The following is a 26118-nucleotide window of genomic DNA, read 5'->3' as shown; positions in this document are numbered from 1 at the left end:
GCAAAGATATTCCCCTGTGTTAGTTCACTTAAAAATTGCTTAAAGTTGTATTTCAGAGATTTTCCGTGCAAGTCTCCTGAACGTGGTGCAGCCAGCGCTGGTGCAGCCCTAAAAATGCAGCCATGTCCCCAGAGTGTGAGACAGCTCTGGCTGCTCAGAGTAACCTCCTTAGGCCAGGGAGACACTTTGTAAAGACGTTTCCGTTACTAATATTAGTGTTCACAATAGCAGTTAATACCCAAATAGACATCTGAAATTTGATTAGCAGCCCAGGTTCCCGGCAATGCTGCGTGCCTACCTAAAAATCCAGTGTTCTTGCTGAACAAGTGGAAACCCACGCAGCCACACTCCCACCCCGCATAGTGTCTAAGCAGGAACAGAAGGTACACATAGTCTCAGTAATACCTCTGCTGGTACTGCAGAAATATAATTTCTGCCTGAAAGGTAGACAAGTACAACCACAGGCACGGGATCTATAGGGAAACACATGTAATAGGGTGAAACAATGAGGCTGAAAGACAGAAATACACTGTTACTGGGTTTGGCTCATTAGTTACTATCCAGCTTATTGCTGCAGCTCTTATAATCTCATTTCTTCATTAACAACTAACATTTTCAAGTACATACCAAAAAAGCATGAATACAAGAAATATTCTGGTTTATTTCCTGGTTTGCCAGTGCAAATTTGCCATTGGTTTTCTTTATAACAAACAAAGAGAAAAAAAAAAAATAAAAAACAAACCTGTGAAACTGAATTAACAACTTGCATAACCTTTACTGTTACAGTGAGAATGGCACTTTCTAGATAACACTTCTCCCTAGCACACGTTTAATGTGATGTATATTTAAGTGAAAGCTATTTATCTCTTCAGTGCAATCAGTAAACACACAAATGCACATGTTCATTTAGAGCATTTTAATAATTTTTGTGTTTATTAAACTGAGGAAGCATCATTAGAGTTCAAGCTCAACTTTCCTTCCCTCCATTCTTTGATACACACAGAAAACGAGGGAAAAGCTACTTATTTGTCTTACTCAATTTTGAAGAAATTATTGCTGAAAAACCACATTCGCTGTCAGTAAATAACAATGCAGAATGAAAAGTTTCTTTTCTTGGCAGAATTATTTACTGCATTTAAATTATGTTGTTATGTTAATATAAACCAGTGCAATCACTCAGAGCTAGACTAAATTTGCTTCATTTCCTAAACTACACCTAATTCTCTAGTTTCTATCCATGTGAGATGGAGATTTCTCCTGGGGAAATATGTAACTTCCACAAGGCATACCTGATGCTGCTATAGGAAATCATACAGCAGAAGAATATTGTTTCTATTCTTAACACTGTTGTTTCTTGAGTTTATAGGAACAGCGCTCACGTACTGACTTGATAACAGAACTAAGTTGCAAACCAAGCTCATCTCCTCTCCACCTACTTGCTGGTGGTTAAAATCAGAAAATAAATTAATGCCACTGAAAAAAAACAAACCCTGCCAGATCTCCCCAGAACTTTGTACATGCAAGGTGGAATTCCAGGAGTGACAAAATGTTTGCCCTTGAAGGGCACAGTCAAGACGAACCTGTCACTACTCTTCCCAGGGCACTGCAGATCTAACTAAATGAGCAAATAAAGGGTTAGGGGGATTCTGTGGAGACATTCATCTTAATAACATGGTCTTGTGCAGTCAATCAACAACTGAGAAGGCCTGATATATTCTTTTTGCTCCAATATCTTCTTCCAAGGCCTTCTGTACAAGCACATATTGGGCATATTTCACAGCAGTTATCAGAAAGGAGGAATTTAGACAGTTATCTTGCAGCTCGCCCTGCCCCAAATCAATGCAGGACCATGCTCTGGAGGCGGGAGAAGAATACTTCTGGGGGATTATGGGCTATCAGTTACAAAACCAGCTTATCCAGCAAATTAATAAAGAAAACACAGAATGATAAATTAACTAGAATATCATGCAGAATCCTTGTGTAATTACAGCTTCAGATAGCAAGACGGATATGAAGTCCCCAGTTAAACAGTATCTTCATGTTGGATTTTTGAGTAGCAAACTTGCCTACTATGTTCTGTTAAAAAAAAAAAAAAAAAAGTGCCTTTATTTTCCCTTTAGTGACTTTCAGAAATGTGGTTGAATTTCTAGTATTCGCAATGTGTTTTCTAAGGACATTCCTACATAACACAGATTGCCTATGCTTGACTGACTTTGCCTTCACAAATAACTGAAAAAGAGGGAGTTATCATGGGAATCAGGAAGCAAATTACAGTGAAGTTTGCCATACTATAATGAAGTAATTATGGACTATCTACAGTTTGCCTTCACAATAAGCAATTTCAATCACAAAGTTTGTGATCTAACAGGTGCTGCTGCCTATTAATTGCTGAAAAACATTTTATCTGATTTTGCTAGAACTTATTCCTGAGGCACAATGTTTTATGGAACACATAGATGGAGAGATGTGGAAGAGGAGAAAGCCATGTAGGAAATAAATATTGACATAGCTCAGGTCCATTCAAAGTTTTATATTAGCAGTTGTGTTGGTGTCTTTGAAACGTTTCAAAATATTTTGATATGGTATTAAAAGCTCTGCCAAGCAATACACTTTAAAGATTCACACAGTCTGACAAACTGTAAAGAAAGTATTCAGAAGGATAACCTTTGATTCCAAAGGGAATCTGTAACTGCGCAAAGGAAATTGAAAGTATTTGATAGTTATTTGTAAAGAATTACATCCAGGCTTGTGAAGGACTTTAATAACATGATATAATGTAGATAAAATATTTCTGCCATATTTCCAACTAATCTCTCAAGGATTCTTGATCAATCTCTAGTAATTGAAAATATTATAAAACTGTTTGTGAAGTACAATCGAAAACTGTTAAATGATGCAACTGTGAACAGGAAAGGTAGCTCCATTTGCAAGCTTATTCCTCTAAGAAAAAACAGATGGCTCCAGTGCATCCCACCTTTTGATATTTGAGAGGGCAAGTATCTGAATCTAGGATCTAAATGAACCAAAGTTTTCATGCACATGAAGGAGAGTATAGAGAGAATAATGAAGGAAAGGTAAGACCATGGTCACCAAGGTGTTAACTTTACATGAGCTCATCTTTTTGCTGAGTTATTCCTCCATCACAGAAATTAAATACAATTTATAGAGGAAAACAAAACATGCAGAGACTACAGTTTTCTGGAAATCAGATATTCACTTTTTTCCCCATCTCTCCACGGCTTTACAGTCCAGGATAGATTAGGCTTCTGAAATATAATCTGCATAAACAGTTAGGAATTGGTGAGATCCACTGTGGAATTTCAATACTAAATTATAAATAAAACCCTGGGGCAGATGCAACTCACTTCCTTCTCTGAACGTAAAGTGGGATAGGTAAACATTGGTAAATGTTATGTATTTCAAAACACACAAAGTTTAATCAAATTCAAGCTCAGTTTCACATTCCTTGGCTCTACATCCAAGGAAATGTTCTATTCTAACTAGTTGTATGTTTATTTTAATATACAACACCACAAAATATCATCTTCTACTATTTGCCTGAAGGAAATTCATTTCAAATATGAAACTTTTACACAATATTTACTGTTCAAGTATTGCAGCTTTTATTAAATGGGGTCAGAGAGGGTGCCAAGGGATTTAAAGAGAGAATTAATAACCACCATTGCTAATTTAGGCTTATGCACTACTTTATTGCGAAAGCAAAGATGAAGATAGGAAACCAGGGATAATCCAACTGATACTAGACATATTGAACTTATTAACTGTATTTGACCAAAAGATTTTTAAAAACAAGGCTACATAGCTAAAATAAGACACATAATGCAGAGATATCACAAAATTAATCTTTTGCTTTTTAATTTGTGTAAATGTGTGATAACAGTATGCAGCTCTACCTTCCTCCCCTTCATATGATCTAATGTGATTTCAGTGAGATCTCCAATATATTAAAATAAAGACAAATGAAAACCAACTGTAATTCATGTAAGTGCAAAAAACAGACTTCAATTAAGAATTATTTTAAAGAAAGAACACAGAAACAAAAAGAGGACCGTGGGATAACTGCGGTTGTAAGAGACCTCAGGAAATCATCTCCTCGAAGCTGCTGCTAAAGCAGGGCCAGTCAATGGGCAGATCGAGCTGCTCAGGGCTTCACCTGACTGGTTTGAAACCTTCAAGAAAGGAGGTAGCACAACCTCTCTTGCGCAACCTGTTCCAATGGTTGATCGTCCTCATCAGAAAGAAGTTATTCCTTAAATCCAGTCAGAGATACAAGGACTGTAATAGAGATAAAAGGACTATAAATTTCCAAAATAAGATATACCTCATTTATACAACCAGCCAGAGAATTGAGTCTCTGCTTTCGCTTCACAATTTAATGAACTGGTACGCTATTGCAATACTTCAGTACAGAAAAGAGAAAAGGTGGAGAGAAACCCTAAGTTATTGGAAATCCGTATCATTAAGGTCTCTCTTTTTCAGTAGACAGGGCACATGCACTCTTTTTAATTTAACGTGTACATTCTGAATTCAATCCAAACTGTATTGACTTTATACAACAACCATTCTGACTTAACTTATCCTTTCCCTAGAGTTACCAGTAATCTGTTAAGTGAAAAAACAATTTTGTTTCAGCAACCATCACAGAACATTTCATTCAAAAACAAGAGAGGTCAACAGATTAATCTAAGTATCTCAAAAGGAATATGTGACTCTATTGATGGCAGCAGCATCAAAGAAACATTTGGTTCCTGTGACTTTCAGCAGTGCTCATTACAGTATAGATGATGCAGCAAGAAAATCTCTATATGTAAACAGAAGACCATTATATAAAATAAACCTAAGGGACTTTGACAATTTGTATTTCATACCCATCTATTGTTGTTCTCCAATCTCTAAAATCCAAATTTCAGAACAGAAAACCAAAGGAAAAACAGATTAAGAGGAAGGGAGGGAGTCAAACTGAAGCATTCAAAAGGCATTCAGGCATTTTCAACACATATTGATCTAAAATGTTCTGACTGTTCTGAAAATATTGACATACAAAAATATTTATCACGCAGTTGCCACTACAAAAATTCTCCTCATTTTAGAAGTTAATATTTAATTTAAAACATTTAAAGTAATCTGTAGTGGATATCTTAAGTGAATAGTAACTGCTAGCTCACTGCCACTTTTTTGCACAGTTCACATTATGAAGCTGATCTAACAGGCTCAGTACTACTGCCATAATTCTAAGAGAGCATCTTCCACATACATAACTGTGTGTATAAATGTATGTTGTATATACACCTTCCAAGCATATTCCAATATATGTTAACTAATTAAATTTGTAGCATCGGGCAGTCAAAAATTGGAGTGTGTAAGTACAAATTATAATAAAGTCCAATTCCATGATCACATACCATTTGTCCCCTGCCTCACTGAATAATGAGTTATTTAATATTTACTTTTAGCTCCCCACACAATTCATGCTCTCAATTTCAATCAATTGTTTGCTATCATACCCTCCACTTCAACACACGGAATTTATCTGGTTATCTGTAAGGTTATCTGTAATAGTCATCAATGTAGTATCTGAACAGTTTAAAAATCGTTAGTTAATTCATCTTCATAGCACTTTTATAGTCTTACAGTGGTGATTCCTAACCTTACTATGGAACCTAAACAGAATACAGCAATTCATTTTTTCCCCTCTTATTCTGTGCAAGGCTTTTCTTATGACAAAAAAATAATAAAATTCCTGAAATAACTTAAAAATAACCCTCCACGGCAGACTTGAAAAATAATAAAAATCCTCAGTGTGAATTTTCAAGCCAGCACCAAAGATGGAAACCTATCACAAAGGGTGTTAGGAAAGCTGCACAGCAAATGGAGTTACACCTGCTTAACAAGCAGCATGTGAATACAGCAGCACACATTTACGAGTCCTATGGCTTTCCTATGGGCGATTTGAAACAAAGCTCTGTAAAACCTGGTTGTAATTAACAGCAGATAAACAAGATGATAGAAACACAATACTTTGCCTTCAATTGTGTATTTCAGCAAGGAACTTCCAGGACTTCATCAGGCAACCAAAAAGGTGCAAATTTAGCCCACCAGTGACAAGGTACTGAACTTCAACAGAATCCAAAACATATATGTATATATTTTTTAAATTTATTTACTAAATGAGACCATAAGCATCAATGTTTCTTCCTAGTAAAAATCTAAACAGGTATAGTAAGCAGTTAAAAAAAGTATTTTAATAGTAATTATGTATCTGTCCTTTGTTATTTATAATGCACGGTAAATGTATAACATAATATAATGCAAAAATACACAGAAGTACAAATATTTTTGCATTAAATAATTAAAATAATATCATTATCATGAGTCTATACAATGCTGAGGAGATCATTGAGTAACCTTTGTGGTAAAAATCCTTTATGGAAAAGATAAATCTTAAGTATTGAAAACCAGAACTGTGAGTTTTATAACAAAGCTGTATAAAATTAACTACAGTAGATGACAATGAGCTATATTCACTATTAATGGTTCTAATGACCATTAGCTGGAATTATGTTTGAAGCATTAATAAAAGCATAAAAGATACCCCAGGGAATAAGAAAAACAGAAGCTAAGGCAGGTTTTAGTTGATACCATCTTATAGAAAGCCCATTCTTGAGTAATTTGTCTTTCTCATTCACCTCTCCAACTACCACCTAGTTTTTCTTCTCTTTTTATCCCCTGTGCTCATTAAATTAACTATTTACAGTTGCTCTCTGGGAAACAAACTCTCTAAGTCGGTTCTAGACAGTTGCTGCCTCTGCCCCCGCTGCCAGCGCAGGGTCTCTAATCACATCTCCCTGCTCCCACTGCACAGTCCATTCTTCTGCTGATCCTGACTGACCTGTCAGCCACTTCTGACACCCATCAGCCACTTCCTTTTATATCGTAGCTTCCCATCATTAACTTCTGTTTTCTCTCCTCTACAGATGTTCCCCAAGCATTCCCACACCAGTTTGCTGAAGGAAATGAATACAGCTCTGGATTTTGTCCCCACTTTTTCTCTGCACCATGCCTCAGGGTAATCTCTCAAATGAATTCTCTGCTTTATATGACTACTATAGCCCAAAAATCTCACCCCTGTGTAGTAATATCAGCTCAAATCCCATCATCTCAGCATCACATTCAGTAACATACATTGTTGTCTTTATCTGCTTCAAAACAACCTCAAGTTCTCTGATACCCATCTGTGGATGTAACGTTAAAACAACTCCAGTTTTCCTAAAGCTGAATTTTCACTGCCCCTCAAAACTTCTCCAAATACTTAACCTTGGCCATGGTGGTTTCTATCACTGCTACTGTCAACCCTCTGGTTAATACTGCCCTGTGCCACAGACCCATAGCACAAACACATTATTTTTACAACGCTATTGATTTTTTTTCTATGGCACTAAATACAAACCTATCTTCACTAAAAGTTTTCCAGGGCAGGAATCATCCTCTAACAGCAAGCAGCAGGCTAAAATGGGGAATACTGAGGAGGATGAAATCATCCTTATCCCACTGCTCCACAAAGAGGGTAAGTTACGGCAGAAATTGCACTTTTTACACAAAGGGATCTTTCAAAAGATCTGCACATTCTCTCATTTTCCCTTACTCTTGATTAAATAGCAAGAAGGTGAGATTATTCTTTTGTAATACGAAAAAAAAAAAAGAAAAAAGAAAACAACAAAACGTACTAATGCATGAAAGCACATAAATAAGCAGTACAGGCAGATAGTTCTCAACAACAACGCAGCAAAAACATCCAAACCAAATCAAAGCCCACCAAACAGATGGGATGATTCCATTCTCCCCAGTTGTCTGCCAGTTCCAAACACTGCAGAAGAGTTAAAAAACTAAAAAAATGTTAAGCAATACTATGATCACCATCGCAGAGGATGGGGATCCCAGCCCTCTTCAGGAAGGGACTACACTGTACCCTCATGTCGTGCCATTTTGTCATCCTTGGGCTGTGGATTTTCTTATGTGTGCAGTTCCCTATGCGAAGATATTGTCTAGATAATATCATAATCAAAGGATACCATAATTGAGATGACCAACAGCAATTATGAAACTCTTCTCTTACATTACCATCCCCATTCCATTGCTACACTTCAGTTTTGTGGATTTTTTTTCCTAATTAGGCTGAAAATAATGAATTTTAAACCTATCTGCTGTTCCAGCATCCCCATCCCAAAATGTCAGCTTGTGGTTTATCAACAAAAAACTTAAATCTTCAGGATGATCAGACATTTCCCATTAAAATTGTAGTTTTGCTAAGTGTTCAATTCCCTTCAAAAAGTTTCAGTCGCAAATTTTAAGCAAGTTGTAACTGTAACTCAGAACATGAATGGAACATGCTCAGTGAAGACTAGTAACTATATAATAACTAATAAGTAAGGGCTAATAACTAAAAACAAGCTGTGCTGATTCTTAACATGTTAACACTAACACGAAGAGAAATTGATGTTTCTACAAAAATACAAAAATCTTGTGCTTATGCTGATTAAAATATTTTCAAGAAGTAGTCTTTATAAGCATAAACTTTCTTTGATGATCTAATCTGCCACCTTGTACAGATTGCAAGTTATAATCATATACTAGTTTGAGACATTTACATCTCAGATCATGAATCAAAGCACTGGCACTCTATAATGAAAAATCAATGGTGTTTTTGTTGAAAGACCCTATAGAATTTTATAAATAATGAGCATTTAGTGGAATGTGCAGGCAACAGAACACAAATTACATTTTCTGCAGTGGGGTTTTTAAAACCACACCTCAAATGTGATAAATGTAGTGTGATGCAAAAGACTACTAATGTTAATATTCTGTGCAGAACAAAGTATTCAAAAATTAGAAGCCAGTGCATTTACTTTATTCTGTTTAATGGTTACGCATTATTTCATCAAGACATTTTCTCTTATTACAGTAGCAATGGGTCATAGCTAGCATTTCTCAAGATTTTACGGATGGCAGAAAAAACATAATTGCAGTTTGTGGAAGTGCACTGCATGTGAGACATGTAAATATCTTCCCCAAATCATTCTACCTTACTCTTAAATAATGAGGTAATACAATATTCAACTAAGACACCATCTGGCCATCTCAGAAACAGCTTTTATTACTGAGTGTAACTTCTCGCTGGGTACAGCAGGTGCTGGGTAGCACCTCTTACTTCAAATGGCCGAGGATACAGGTTGAACACTCCTCATTTCTAATCAGTAGCGCTTTCCTGTTGCCACTACTGCCACTGGAGATGGGATGACCACAAGCAAAAAAGGGCAAAAAGCTCATTCTTTCTGCCTCTCTTCTACCTGACAGCTCTCACTCCCTTCCTCTTTCTTTCCTCGGTACAAAAGAATTAAGCTCTGACCTTACTCTGGTCCCTTTTCTCTCCTCTCACTAATGATGCAATATTCCAGCAAAGGAGAAAGGGACAGAAAGAATAGAGCTTAGTAGAAACAAGGAAAGAAGCAACAGCTCAATTACTTCTTCACAGGTGGGAAGTTTCAGCAGCAGTTACTCATTACTCATAAATGATGCCTTAAATCATGAACATTATTGAGAAGCCTTGACAAAACACCCAGGTATTATAACCCAGGACTAAAACCAAAGTCCATTATTTCAACCTGGGCAGTAATGTCTAAGGATTTTTCCTTCAGTGCTTCCCACACAGCTGTCCCAACACTCCAGTGATACTCACTCTTACATCTCTTAGAATTTGGTCTTAGTAAATAATTAAGTACTCAAGAGGGAACATTTGGGAAAAAAAGGCTCTCCTACCATTTCAGTGTTTGATTCAGATCCTGCTCTTAATGTAGGAACACAAGAGTTTCCTCATTCCCTCTATACTCTCTTGCTTACTGTAGAAAAGTGAGATGGTGTTAAAAGGGACAGGCCGCTCAGTAATTACTGCATGAGTTCACTATTTGCCATTTGCTGCTTTCCAAGCCCCCATGGTTTTGAGACTCCCTCCCCCCATCCTGCTGCAGGAATCCTGGCCCCTGTTAATCAAAGTCGGACTTGTTAGCTGAGCACACATTAATACCAGATCACTGACCCCCAGGTCAATCTTTACAAGTTCACAGTTTCACATGGCATTTAGAAAGAACTAGATGTTCTCTTCAAGCAGAATTTTATTGGAGAAAACCTCAGTGGGTTATGTGAGGCATGCCGTCTTACTAGAGATTCTTTTCAGAGGTATGCTGTCAATCCTGTCTGGAATGCCTTGCTATTTTAAATACTGTCAGGAAGGTTCAGAGTAAATAATGGGTGCCTTGCTATGCCATCATAAATCAAGGCAAATAATGAATAAAAACAATGTTCCACTTCATAGAGTCAAAGTTCTTTATACTCTTCTAATCAACTGTAACTCAAAAATATGAATGCAAAGACTAACTCCATGTCTAACACATCTGGAAGATTTAAGTGGGAAAAAAAAAACACACAGTGGTAGCCAATAAACAAGGTTTACCTGATTGCTGCATAGCAATGTTATTTAATGCACATCTGTGTTTAGAAGTTTGGAGGCAGCAGGGAACACAGCATTCTTTTCTTAGTTCTGCCAACGTCACAATAGCCTTCATGTTCTAGACAGTAGCAGCTCAAAGTCATGAAGTTGGTTTTAAGTTATTGCAAAGCATTGATGTTAATTCATCTAAAAGAACACCTATTCATTTTATTTCTGGAAAGGACTTTGCCTACTTGGAGGTTGCAGTAAGTCAATAAATTTCATCAGTGGTTATAATCTCTTGGCATGGACTGAAAAGAAAAGATGAACTGACAAAACAGAGTCAGTAAAGTGATGGTGCTAAACTGGTCTTACAAATCTGCCCATCTACCTGCCTCAGATAAAAAGAGATAAAATGATCAGTTTAGCAGTAATGAATTTTGGTTATCTTTGCTTTGCTAGTCACAGTAACTCATGGGATCTTCTATTCTCCTTACATTTCAGAAAACATAGTAAACCAGATGTAAAATTCAGTAAGCTAATGATTTTTAAAATCAAGTTATCCTAGCATGAGTGTTTTATATCTGTATCTCTCTATATATATTTACATAGGGAGATATATATGTAAGCACACACACTTAGTAATGAAAATATTTAAGTGAATATTTTAGTTCCCTTATATCCCAAGGTTTGCTTTATTCTTATAGAACCAATAAACTTTACACAATGACCTAATATCAATTTACTTGGGAATTTCTGGCCACATATTGGCAAATGCAACTTTTTTCTATTTTAAAAATAGTTTTCTGTCAGTCCCAGGACTTCCAAGGACAAAAAGTCTTTGATTGTGAGTGACGACAAGCTGAACACTCCGGCTGCTTATCAAAGGATTCTCCTCAGTCATGGCTAAACCTGCTCAGTGTGTTTTGTTCAGGATCTCTTTGGATGGAACTCTCCCACAATCCCCCACCAAACATACAAACAATCAAAATTTCTCAAGTTGGCAATAGTGCTCAGTGCTATTCCACAATACTCATGAGACCAAAATGCTTATGATATTTTCCTGTTATAGAAAACTGAAAGATATCTTCAGTAGATAAAAAACAAGCACAGGTGTGGTAGCACCACATTTAATGAAGTTCATGTTTAAAAGAACTACAGACACAAGGTCCCAAACTCTTCAAATGCCAACTAGAACGATGAACCAGCCTCTGTGATGCTCCCATTTACTGCGCAAACTGCACACATTTCTGCAGCACTGCAGGCTAAAGTGCAACAAATCCAAAGTAGCTACACATTAGAGCCAGATATCGACAGAGAATTTTCAACTGTTGCAGTATTATAATGTTTACCCATGTTCTGTAACAGAGAATTAACTTTACCATCCATTAAGAACTGACATTCTGTTATTGGGTTTGATTCTTTAAACAGTAATACTTGAGCAGGTACCACATGGATTTGTTAGACAGCTTAGTGGAAATTAAGGCAATTACTTTAATCATGTCTCTGTAACTCATGCTTTACGAATGCTGTTCTTCAGGATTGTCATCTTCAGCAAAAGAGGAAATCACATTTGTTAATGGAAAATGAGTAGTAAAGGCATTAAGAGAACAGTAGGGGAATGTCTTTGCTAATGCTGCTATTACAGAACAGTACTCAAAGAATTTGGAGAATTTATTTAACTTTGTCCTGAATAATTTAGTTTAGAAGAATGTGCTCACAAACACACACAAAAAAAATCACTTTATATTTTTAAACAGAATCAACATGAACAAAATAATGCACAGGAAATTCTCATCATTGTTGTCCCATTGGTTTTGATAGATATTATTTATTTTATCATTCTGAAGAGCCTGCAGGACAGAATAACATAAGGGTAGAACGGAAATGAAACAGTTATGCTGATGGGCAATAAAATTCTTTGTGGGAGACTAAAATTCCATTATTCCACAGAACAAAAATGTTGTTTAACTTAAAAACCAGCAGCCTTTGCATTTCTCATCTCTTCAATATAATATGTGTCTAAAAGACCTTCACGTTCTGTTCTCACTATACAGGCCAGATCCTTTGCCAACTTAAATCACTTTACATCATTTTAATCACTTTATACTACTAAATACCTTTTGTATTTTAACCAGACCCTGGAAAAAGAGTATCTGGAAATTCACCTCTAATTTTGTGGTTCTACTAGCCGAAAACATACTCTTTCTGCTATTTCCAAGGCAACTGTTTCAATATTGTAGAGAACACTGCATGCAGACAGGGAAAGTTTCACCTCTCAGACAAAATTATGGCTTATACTTCCAAGGTGTATCTCTCCCTGAAGTGCTGAGTGCATCTGTCATTCCTGAGAGTGCAATAAAATTCAACAAAATCTATGTGGCTTAATATTAACAGTGGAAAAAACAATAAATAGTGTCCAATTACTGTTACATCTAAGAAATATTTTCTTTCAGGAGATACTTTATCACTTAAAACTGTGAGAAAAGAATTAAAGACATTCTAGTATGTGGAAGGGATGGACACATAACATGCATTTGGCATGCAGAAGAGTTAATACATAGTAACTGTTATATTTAGGCGCTAAAAATTATCTGCTTAGAACAGGTAAGTAACACAGTAATTATACATACATATTTAGGTCGGACATTTAGCTTTCAAGTTAATTACCAGCAAAAAAAAATTAACCTGGGGTGTCAGCAGGAAATTAAAAAAAAAAAACCTGATGTGTTAGAAACACAAAGCAGAGCAGTCTGCTTCAAGGCTCAGATCAATTTCATTTTTTAATCACTCTCTCACACATTCATTCTATTGTTCATACTCATAAGTTATTCATCCCAAGATGCACCTGTGAAACTGCTAGATACTGAAATTTCAGTGTATTGGCTTTGGAAAAGGTGCAATATATTTACCTCTGAAAGTACATGAAAATGAAACCTTCAGAAGTTGATCTGTTCTGATGCGAGGGGTTTGTAACTCTCCGTGACCATGCCGTTCAGTTTTAGCTGACTATACTGCTCTCCCATTTAGACATTCTGTTAACTTTTAAGCACTGGAGAAGTTTCTGAACACACATACTCAAATTTACTAAGTACTGGATGCAAAGCCCCTGAAATTAAAAGTTTTCAATTCACGATGAGTTCCTGTAATCCATAAGCATTAACATTTTATTCAAGTCTTTGTTTCTGTTAGAGCAACTCAGGCACTGCATTCTACTTACTTCAGCTTACTCTGGTGCAATTACTTTCCTCTTGGCTATCAGACAGAGTATTTAGATTCTGGGGACACATACATCTCCACCTGTAAATTTGCCCCAATTCCTTTGCTTTGCAATCTCTGTTTGGAAAAAAGATAGCTGAGATGTGTCTCACAGCCCTTTCATTTTCCAAATGTGTTAGGATTTAAAAACCAGGACATCAGATATGTCAAAAAAGTAAAAAGACAGATTAATGAGGCCTTTAACCCCAACCAACCTGCTTAAAGTGACATTCGCTTTTAGTCCTAAGATTGCTGCAGAAACACATTGTATGAGAATCTCTCCCCTCTCCCTGCTTGTATTCAGAATTCTTGAAATCACATGCCATTGTATCCTGTATTGGGGATTCTCAACGGTGTTCTGACAGCCGTTTTACAAAAATCATGCCAAGGAAAAGACTGAATGCTGAGAAAAGGCTTCTAAACAGTTTATCAAGAATAGATTTTGATGCAGATCATGCCTACGATTTTTTCTTTATTCCTCACCGAAGTGGGAGACAGCAGATTTCTACCTCGTACACATAACTAGTCCTACTGTCCACTAAAAAAGTCTTCAAGCTTATGTAACATTCTTTTTCTAGAACTCTTTCCCTAAAATCTACTTTCTGAAAAAAAAAAAAAAAGAAAAAGAAAGAAAGAAAGAAACATTTATGGTTTAACACAGTCATTTTCATACATACAAAATAAAAGCTTTGAAGTTCCCCAGGCTTGCAGCAGAAGTGTACTCAGTTCAGCAAATGCAGATCCATCTGAGATGTGAATTAGGAATTCTTAAATTCTGATCTTATAAAAATTTTTGAACTCCCAAAGGGGACCTAAGTAAAAGCTTAGAGCAATTTGAAAATGAAGAGAGAGAAATGTAGTTAATGAAGTCTGGAAATAATTTCATTTAATTATCACATCTTATGTTTTGTCATTTCTTAATCTTGTCAACTAAGTGAACCAAATAACCACTTTTTCCTTTTTTTTATTTGATATTAGAATATTGTTATGCTTATTCAGGTCCAGTGCAAGTGGTTATTTAGTTTCAAAGCATTTACTGAACAACCAAAATGCAGACTGTAACAATGATGTGAACAGCTTTGGTATTTTATCCTGGCCTACTGCACAAAGCAGGAGAACTCTTCCTTTCACCAGGATTACTGCTCAGTGCTCTTGCAGAATATGCTGACCAAGTTTAAAATCTTTGAACTCTAAGCTGTTTAGATACTGTCATTACACAATCAAGTAGAAGTCACAAAATTTTAAGGAGATTTTGTATCAAGTTTTCTTTGGTCAGTCCCCTTTCTCTTCTACACCTTCAAAGGCCTTCACGTAAATAAAGATAACTGTGTCCTGGCCATTGTGGTGGCCAGCTCTGCAAGAATGTAAGTTGAGATGTTCTTCCACCAACTAACGGTACTGTGAAGGTATCTAGAGGAGAACAAGGCACAGGACCTCCAAAATTGATGTCTTGTGGGAAGGAGGCTGGAGAACCCCCAGAGCCCAGTTCCCTTCACACAAATCAGCATCACCACCCCTGTCAAAGATTAAGAGGTAAAAATGTGGCCTGTAATTTATTCTCCCAAGCTTTGTCACACCTCCCACTTAGAGAACTTAAATTAATAATTTCCTCTGTCAACAGATTCTTTATTGAAACTACAATGTCAACGACAATCTGGATTTTGCATTGCTCCTTTCATTTGTTTGTTTGGGGAGTTTCTAAGGGAAAGCAGTACATTACAATTTTAGATTACGATTTTATATTACCGAAACATGATACTTGGAAGCTGGGGTTAGCACCCAAGATGCGAAAGTACTAATTCTGCTTCGTAGCTGTAATTAAAATGCTACAGATGCACTATTCCACTGACAACACTGAGAAGTGTATGCAGAAGATGTATTATAGGCCATTCAAAAATGGAATCTCCTGCATTTCAGTGCATTGAAAAAGGTGGGAATAATGTTTTTCCTCAGGTTGTGATGTTGTTGTAAAGAAACTGAAATATATAAAATAAGAAGAAAACTGAATCATTTTTAGCATAGCAGAGGTATAAATTATTTTCACTTTGTTTACTATTATGTATCCTAAATATTGAATTTCTGGCATGTAAGATGTGTTAAACATCTAATCCATTATTGCATTAATCCATTACTGTGTAATGACAATTAAAAGCAAATTCAGAATAACCGAGTTACTTTTATCCAGAAATGCACATTAAAGCATACCCGTGATTATCACAGCTGTTTAACATACATGTTCATCACTCACACAACCAGGTTCAAGAGCAGTTTGAGAGATCCAGGCAGTGTTTGTACCACCCGCTTCACAAATACCAGCTTTGTTATTCCCTGGATTCTTTTGATTTCATAAAAGCAAATCTCTTCAGGAACTGAGGGGCTGAATCATTCATTACACAACAAAATCTGACATACAGCAAATTCCTCTGCCCATATAGCAGTGGATAGAAATAGGTCATATTGAGGTGAAGGCTCAATATTCCATTATAATAAAATAATGCCAATACTTAATATGGCCTTTCATCTCAAAGAATTTTAGAAACAATTATTAATGTTCATACTTTGCTATGAACTTGCATGGAGTAAGTGAATAATTTCAGTACTTCTTCCTTTTGGCATTTCCCATGCCTTACAATAAACTTCAAAATAGTATTAGTCGGGAAGTGAAGCAGAGACCATACACTAATCATGGGTATTATTTTTAGAGGTATTTCGGATCTTTCAGCTTTTATAGTAACACTACTGGAATGTCAGAGAAAACCCAAGATAGAAATAGTGTCCTGTTATCTTGTTCACATGACTGTCCTATAATTTTGATATTAAATATTCAATTATAAGAAAACTAATTATAAAAATACCAGCATAGAACATACTTCATAATCCAGTAAAGAAAGGAAATTAAACTCCTGCAAAAACATCACCTTACTGGTGGGTTTTAAAATGTTTAGATAATAATGTTTATTATTAAAAAACTATGAGACTGGTAGAATTACCTTACAATACCAAAACAACCAGAGCATTTTGTAGGAGATTCCAAAGATACTCCCCATATTTTGAAAATAATTAACTGCATTTTCTCCAAGTGATAGAACAAGCAGCAGTAGTTCAGTTTCCCTGAACTGTAACAGACACACACACAACACCCAGACATTATATTTCAAAGAATTTTAATTAAATCTATGTAAGAAAAAAGGAAGGTTTCACATCTTAATTGAAAAATTGCCAGCTAGAGAACTGAGACAGTGAGTCTGGAAAGTACTAGGATATAATTGAAGAAAAGAACAGATGAGAATATTTCAAATGGTCTCACTAGTCAGCAACTAGTGTAAATACTGCAATTCAGATAATGGCATTTTACCGATTAAGAAAAGAACTAATTTCTATTCTATTGCTCTTTTGCTTTGAGAATTATACCTCCTCTTTGAGAATCCCTGACTGAACACAAACTTCATTGCATAGGCTACCAAAGCTTTTGATAGAAGCACTTTACATGACAGAGTAAGACACCAGCAACGTGAGATAAGCAGGTATTTATGATCACTTTTGCAGCTTTTATCTGCATTACAAAAATCACCACCCTCTGAGGGTCCTTTTGAAAGTATTTGGAAAGATAGGGAGAAAAGTGCTATTTGTGTGCTTTGTATCAGGCCATGCATTCTGTGCAATTACACAGGGTGAATGCTTTAAGTAAGAATATGGTAACGGTTGAGCTTTACTCCATGATGTGAAATGAAGCAGTTAAGTCCTAAGATTTTGACACGGGAAATCTGCCAAGGCCAGATGGAAATCTCAGCTGTCATGAGCAGAGGTCATTCTGCCCTTCTCAGCACAAGGTGTTGCTAAAATCCTGTGTACTGTTCATGCAAGTTCATCATACCTATCTTTTCTAATTAGGAGCTAAAATTATTTATGTTCTATACAATTTTCTTGTTATTCATTGTCTTGTCTTTGTTTGGTTCTACTTTTTAATTATAGAAGTCCACCAGAGATGCCCCTGAGGTAGTGCTGATAATCTAGGTTTACATTTCTAAAGAATTGGTTTAAGGAAAGCTTGGATAAGCTTTGAAGTGAATCTTTGATAAGCCTTTGTTCTTTTAAATTATTTTATCATAATGCAGCATTTTCAGAAAGGGCAATTCTTGCTGAATAAAGGAAAGGTTTATTGATGACACTTTTATAGTGAAGCTTTAAAGGAACTGCTTTAAAATATTTTTACAAGACCTATTTAACCCTCTGAAACTATCTATAAACAACTCTAATTACCAGACAGGCTTGATGTTGATAATGTTGTCCACCAGAGAAGAATACAGAAATATCTCTTCTGTAACTATAGGGTGGTTTGTACCTTTTTATTTTAAAATAAAACAAAATTCAAGGTTTTTATTACAATGAGCTGAAATAAAAAACAAGTAGCAATGACAGTTCAAGTTCTTCAAGTACTGATGAAGACATACATAGGTAAAATGAGGGAAAAAAAACTTAAAAAATACCACAACCAGTGGCACAGTACATGAAATAGTGGATTAAAGGACAGCGAAGACGTGTTAGCAAAAACATTAGAAAAACTATTTCTATGAGAAACAGGTAAGTAATAAATGAACTTGGTTTAGATTAAACATATTACTTCAGTACCTTTAAGTCCTGCTGGCTATGTTCAAGCTACACATTAAATTGTAAGATCATTCACAGATTTGAAGGTTTTTTCCATATACTTAATTTCCTCTTGAGTCCCATGTAGGTACTTTTGTAGAGTAAAAATTAACTACGATGTGCTGCCAGATATTAAAGTTTTAAGTGAAATCAGTCTAACAAACTAACCAAACAAAAATCTCTACAAGATTGAAATTCCAAAGTCAGACTGGAAGAATCTAACATTAGTTTATTTTGCTTACCAAGGGAAAGTGTTTCGTAGGATTCTGCCTTACAAACTTCCTGATGTTGTCTGCAGGGGCTAACAATGACACTGCCCACCTTTAAGCCATGTCCCTTACATTAAGTCCATCACCAAAGCCTGTCAAGACAATGAAGAAAAAGAACTTGTTCACACAAGTAGCATACCTGATATCGGGAACTTCTGCTGAAGGATGCTGTAGATGCAACAGTTCTACACATGTTCAAAAAGCCCAACTTCTCTTTTCAGAAAGGAATTAAATACACAGAAATGAAGCCAAGTGTGAGGTTCGAGAGGTGAATTGAGTACATTGTTGGTATCAGGTGGATTTATCATATATGTTTACCCTGTCCTCCCTTTTCTATAGACTTTTACTTATGACAACTTTCAGAAACATGATACTGAACTAAATGACCTACAGGGACATTCCTATTTTTCAAGTTTATTTTAGATCTTGCTTGTCTAACTTAAGTACAATATTTGCTACCTCACATTTGGCACATACAGTCTGCAATTATATTACAACTACTAACCTAGAGCTTGAACACAGTAAATACCAAGTAAGGGCTATTTCTAGACTAACTTCAGCACCGTGATAACACACACTTGAAACAAAGTACAACCTATTCAAACACATAAAATATTTTCTATGTTCTGCTGTCAATGATCAGGCCATTTCCCTCAGCTTTCACTAGAACTGTTTTAAACTGCACTAACAATCCTTTGCAATTTAACATGCGTTTACTTAAAATGTCAGAAATCACACATAATGAACGCTTTGAGCAACTCTTAAGTCAGATCCTTGGGTTCTGTCAAAAAAAATCTGAGACCAAGTAAAGTTGATCTCAAAGTTCACTGCAGGAGACCTGAAAAGTTCTAACAGTTCATTGCAAATGACGGGAAAAAAATCCTATTTAGAAACTATTTGCTGGTCATTGATGATGATATATTTACCAGATGCCTGAACATCTGCATATGAAATTATGGTGTCAGCCTCCAGGTGTAAAGAAGCACAAATCAAAGTTCTCTCCATTCTGCTATCTCATAGATGAAAGTAGAGGGAATGATTTTCAAAACCCAGTGGGTCAAAGGAAAAAAAGACAATTTACCTACATTAACCTGTCCTGTTTCTCCTACCACATAATTCAGTAGCATAAAAGCATGTTACTAATTGCAATATTGTTATGACAGGAAGAGAAGGATAAGTACTTTGTATTTTGTATATAATACAAATTTAAATGTACTCACCATATGTTCTCTTATTTTTAAACATTTTTTCATTTTCCTTCTCTCCCCAATCCTGTATCTAGACCTCACCTAGAGAGGAAGCTGAACACAGGGGCCACTGTTTATACTAACAAAATTCCTGGTATTTTTGAAAGGAACCACAAGGTTTGGAACAGCCTGGGTGCAAAACCTTGTATTAGTATCAAATTTACTGCCAAACAGTTTATATACTTAAATTCAGCTTGTGGCAGCTTGAATGTGCCTGGTGGGCATCATATATGAAAAGATAAATTTCATCCATGACCACAGTTATCACATAGTCATAAAGTAAGTATCATACCAAAATCAGAACAGGCTATCTTTAGTGTAAGGTTGATAATTCATTTTCATAGTTTTCTCTCTTTTCTTTCCAATCTGAACATATCTATTATCATTTAAACAATGTAATAATATGTTATTTTATAGTATTTCTGAGTAAAAAAAGGCAACAGTCTTCCTTACAAACTATCACAGTGCAACATTCTGCAGAGGGCACCCTCGGTACAGTTAGAACACATCACTTTTTTCACTGCATCTCTCCTTCTCCATGACTTTGACTATGTAATATCACACTTACGATTGTCAGAAATATACAACAGAAAAAAAGGCTTTCTGTGATGGTAGCATTACAATGTATGATGTAGACCTGTGAAAGGGAACAAAGTAAACCTACACAGAGTACAGTCACTTCTCTTTTCATCAATGCTTGTTTGGCTTAATAACTTCTCATGAATTAATTTGCTGCCAAGAACCATGTACTACTGCTAAAGACAGTGTCTATCTGCTATTATTATTTTTATTCCCTCTTCTGTATCGTTACTTGGAAGGCTTCTATCTATTCAGAGATACAGGAAGAAACTTCTGCATTAAGTGAAAGGAGAATTACAAGCAAACATGGTTATAGCAGCACATATCCTATATGGCATAATATTAAGACTTTTCAGTATTTTAAAAGTGAGTTCTCATAATCAAGACAAACTACTGTCTACAATGGAAGTGCAAGGAAAGGCTCATTTAAACGTTATTGTCACGGAGACACCCCGAGGTTAATTTAAGGGACAACAGGGTCCAAACCAACTTTTATTAAACCGGTGAGAAACAGGGTTTTAGCACTCCAAAAGTGACTTAAATATAGGTTCGGGTATCAGTTGAGGAAAATTATTAAGGGGCAGCAACTAATACAACAGGAGGTCCACAGAGTGCATGCACGTGGCTTCACCCAAAACAATGCCGGAACCGCCCCTGAGTCCCAGAGGAGTACACACTTGCCTCAACACGGTGCGGGATTATTCTTAAAGAGATATACGTAAAGCGTACGCTCGCGATTCCGCGAGGGTAAATTTATAATACACTCGCAATTCTGCGAGGGTTAATTTACTTACACGTGCGAATGTGCACGGAATACTACACGTGCTTATGTGGAAGCACGGGAGGAAAATACACTCGCGACTGTGCGAGGATAAATTTATAATACACTCGCAAGTGTGCGAGGAAATAAAGTTCCACTCGCGATTGTGCGAGGAAATAATTTAAAGTACGCGTGCAAATGTGCACGGAATAAAGTTACACTCGCGATTGTGCGAGGAAATAATTTTATACGTGCTTGTATTAAGCACGGGAAGTTACACGTGCATATGTGCACGGAAAGGATAAATATACTCGCAATCTTGCGAGAAGTTTTACTCACACATGTGGCGGCAAGGCAAGCGGGGTCTCCATCCTGGGGAGGCGGAGTCTCGGCGGCAGGATCTTCCTCGTGCTCCGAGAGACCGGCGACAATGGGCCCAGTGTCGACGAGAGAGTCTCGTTTATATACTGGCTGATCAGACCTGACTGTAGGCATTCTAGAAGCTTCTCTGCACTCCCACACCGTGTGTGGGGTGCCCCTGAAGCCTCCAAACATCCCCCACACTGGTCACAGGTGCCCAGCGGCTCACTGGCGCCTCGGCAATCCCTTCTCCTAATGGCCCTGGCCAGGGTGCTCTGGGCCAAACAAAAGAAGCTGTTAACCTCAAGTAGCAGAGAGAGGGAGATGTGCCTACTCCCTCCATACTGAAGGAAGCGGGGGAGAGAGGGGGGTTTGCATTCTGCCACAGTTATCTAAAAGCATATTCTCTCTGCATTGTCTTACTGTTCAAACTGTTCATATCCAATGAACTGTTCTTTCTGCTGACACAGCTCCTTCTTTTCCAACACTGCTGCTCATATAACCTTTTCTCCTTTTTTTCTCCTCCTTCAGAACCATTTCTGGGCAGTTCCACAAGAATTTTGATTGCTGTTGTAAAGTTTGTATCATTGCCATCTGAGATTTGTTTGCTGGCCTTTGTGAAATGAGTTGATGGTTTAGTTCATTTCCTAACAGGCAGGTGTTCACAGCTTAAAAACAAAACATCACCTTTATTGACATAAAGACTTCTAGCCAACAAAGAACATAAGTATATGCTCACCAATGGGCAACATACATGCTAAACTGAAACACATTTTTAAGTGCTCTTGTGGGGGAAGTTGAACTTCACAGTCAGATTAAAACAAACAAACAAGAACGAACAGAAAATGAGCTCTGGAAGATAATCCTGTTAGAAAATATCTGAATGATACTGCTGGATGACGCGTGCTTACTCCTGTGAAGGCAGAATTTCAGCAAAGGTGTATGCGGTGACAAACCTCTGCTGCTACAGATGTATCTACAACTATACAGTAAGAGTGTTTGTGAGCTGGGGTGAGGAACATATGCAGAAGAAACAAAACTTGAATATTCAGCAGTGTTGGTGCCCCTTACCTTGCTAACTACTCTAAAAAATACTTCTCTGTGAGTTAATACATGGCCTATACCAAAGCAATCCCTAAGGGTGCTACATTTTCCCCCTAGGCAATTTCTTTACAGATTTAAAGATCAGATCCTTTGAGGAAAAAAAAAAAAAAAAAGTTAAGTTACTTAAATTCGCCTTGATATGGCAGTTTACAGATGGGCACATTCTAATCATCTGCCATTAGGAAAGTTACTAACTAACAAACAACAATGCAGCAAAATATTATTTAAGACCTTTATTAAGAACACTGAAGTATGCATCTCTGAATCCAATTAAAATCTGATCTTCCAGAAATGGTCGGGGCAGAGTTTAACACGCCTATAAAACTACCGGGATGCAAATTCAGGTGAGTAGCAGAGTTTCCTCATGAGATACAACCATTTGGTATTGTATAGCTGACTCCTTTTTATTCAAAAATGAAAGGAACTTTACAGTGACTGCAGAACAGTCTTGTGAGAGTAGCTACTGCTACTTAATTTTGTTTCCAGTGTATTTTTCTCAGATTCAAGGAAAATTACTTGCTCTTACTTTATGTTGATTAAATCATGCCAGCAAGTGCTTTAATTTATGCGTTCTAGCTAGCAAAGTAGAACACAATTTTAATTTTGGGGCAAGGATAATCATAATTAAAAATACATTAGCTGATTATAATAAACATCCATTCTGAAAAAAATATTCCACATCATGATTGATGAGTTATGATTTGTTAGCTAACAGATTTTGAAATGATACAACTTTATAAGCTGATGAATGGTTTTGGTAATACTCCAACTACATAAAATGGGACACCTAAGACCAGACACTAAGAGTTCAAAAGGTTTTCCATAAACTTACAAAAATCTAAGCTAAAACCTTCACAAGAATGAGTAATCTAACCTGAGATTTCTAATTTCCATTCATAAATAACAATTTCCTGAGTTTTCTACAGCTACTGTTACATTTTCAGGAGAGGAGAGTATCCTTGGTAAAGAAAGCCTGCACTTTTCAGTTTAGGATTTGAGTTTTGGTATTTCAAAGAAGTTTGGACCCATTTCTCATATCTTTAATTATAATTCAAGTCAGCAGCAGTGTAACAGGCATTAATCTTTATTTCCAGACATTCCTGCTTATATTAATTTTCTGCGTTCTTACTGCCTGTGCCCACTACAGTGAACAGTGTTAACACCAGGAGAGAAGGAACTAAATGTGTAACACTGCTGTAACATGCCGCAGCATCAAATCTGTAAATATCTCAAGTACCAGAGAACCTAGAGAAACGCAAAGTTCAGCCTTCGTGTAGAACATCTTCATATAACACAAAAAACTGAAGATGTATCTTTCAAATGACAAATTCTAAAATAAAGATCTAAATACTTTGAGGCTTGAGTGATGCTTTGTCATCAAGGATAGAGGAATCTCCTCTAAAGCAGACTCACTATTTTCTATTTCTGCATGGTAAGAATATCTTACTGCTGTAATAGGTACTTAATACTTCTTCGCATATCTACTCACTTGATCTCATGTTCAAGTTTTTGACATCTTCCACAAGCAAACATCTCATATAGAATGTATTTCTTTAACAGGTATTCATTTTATGAGCTCCACTATAATTTGTTAGTCTTACATGATGCCTTAAGATATTTCACACATTCTAAAAAGGAAGCTAAAAGGGAACAATTTGCATATATTATTTGCAGTAAATATTGATCTGCTGGTGGAGAGGCAACAGAGAAATGCTTGCATTTCTATAGCTTTTAAGAACCATTTTTCAGGATCCATTTTTAAACCTGATGAAGAGATTACAGCCCTGCTCACCACCACAGCTAAAGGCCACTCAACACTCTGCTTCCAGGTGGTGACATTCAATGCATATTATGGCAATTTACAGATCATGAAAACTCTTACTTTTACTCTTTGAGTTATTACCTATTCATCACAAATGGTTCAAAAACCTCAACTACTGCTATCTGTGTTACGCAGAGAGTGAAGCTGCCTTTCACAATTTTGACCTGGTATTTTAGCCAACTCCCACTGACTCTCAAGGATGATGCACAGATACTCTTGTGTAATGTTCTGAATAACTTTTTTCTCCCATCAGAAGTGAGAATTTATCTAATGTCTGAGAATAAAAACAAAATTAAAAAAGCCTTTATTGACCCTCCACAATCACTATCCATTTTGGAAAGGTAAAGAATTAAAAATCGCAGGAAATATGAACAAGCATCAACAGGATTCAGCTAGAGGAGTGATCATCGTACATAACAGCTCAGAATAAAATGATATTCATTTAAAAAGCCTGCTGTCAAATGTGACAAAAGAGCACATGCTCTTTTCCTTTCACAAGCACACAGCACAAAATTGTCAAGCCTGGGATACCATTCTGGTTAGCAATGCAATTGCCAATATTCATAAAATGCACACCAGATAAAATGTACCAGATTGCTCCCACTGCATCAGTATCTTCATCACAAAGCAAACAAGAAGGAGGTGAAAAAATATCTTCACGATAAATATATATCTAACAAATGGTAAAGGGTTCCTTATCATTAGTCCATGACTTGTCCTGCTCCAGTGCCACGTAGTTTACTGGTTTTGTGCTTCTTTCCTTCTGTTCCTCCTAGAGAGTCTTTGAGCTGTCCTGCACTGAGCTGTTGTACCACCTGCACAAGTCCCTGCAAAGCCCCACTGTGCTTCCTCATGCTCTGGTTCATACTTTTCCTAATTCTCCTGGAGAAGACAGCCACACAGACAAGGAGAAATGCCTCCTAGCTACCAGCAGGAGAAAGATTGTTTTGAATTTAAATTTCAAAAATCAAAATCCCAGTCATGATAAACTCAAAGACCCTAAGGAGGACTGAGTGCTGTTTCAGAAGACAGAAGAAAGTCACATTGTCCTGAATCCAAGGGATTCACCTCAACTAGCACTAGACAGGTCACTGAGGTTCCCAGAGAGACGCTGAGGCACCGTACAGCTGTTCACTACACAGAAGGCCCTGGAGAGGACTTCGAGCTTACTGACACATCTGGTGCCTAAAATTATGTGTGATCCTGTATCCCTCACCTCTTTTAAGCACACAGAGAACCCCCAATGGAAAGCTCTGACATTTTTACCTTCCAAGAATTGTCTATAAGCTAAAAATTATTAGACAAATATCGTATCTACCTCAAAATCCTTAGATTTGTTCAACTTGCTCAAAATGTTAACATTATGTCATACATCACCCCTAATGAAACACCCCGAGGAATAACTAAAAGTTATGACTGATTCACCTCCAGGGCTGGACAGCAGTTGCACACAACCGTACTTTTTGTTTTCCATCTTTGTTCAAAATACAGTGCCTGAAAATGTCCAATGAGCTATTTCACGGTACAACAGAACAAAACACTTTCTTCTACCAGAGAATACTGTTGGGCCC

General features: G+C 36.6%; 1 long non-coding RNA gene across 18 annotated transcripts in view; it reads right to left on the bottom strand.

Moving 5' to 3' along the window:
* LOC136106144 (uncharacterized) overlaps positions 1-26118 on the bottom strand; it is a 474182-nt gene that overhangs the window by 400578 nt on the left and 47486 nt on the right. For 15 of the 18 annotated variants that reach the window (XR_011740879.1, XR_011740870.1, XR_011740872.1 and 12 more), the window contains exon 3: positions 18649-18767. The exons of 2 other annotated variants lie outside the window; for them this stretch is intronic. This is a non-coding gene — a long non-coding RNA (uncharacterized lncRNA). Of the gene's footprint in view, positions 1-18648; positions 18768-21600; positions 21709-26118 lie in introns of those variants that run through there. One more of the 18 variants, XR_011740885.1, reaches the window with a different exon arrangement.

Source organism: Patagioenas fasciata, chromosome 11 (genome assembly GCF_037038585.1).
Source record: "Patagioenas fasciata isolate bPatFas1 chromosome 11, bPatFas1.hap1, whole genome shotgun sequence".
NCBI lineage: Eukaryota > Metazoa > Chordata > Aves > Columbiformes > Columbidae > Patagioenas > Patagioenas fasciata.
Note: the sequence above shows the minus strand (reverse complement) of the source record. Positions and strands in the feature narration are given on the sequence as shown.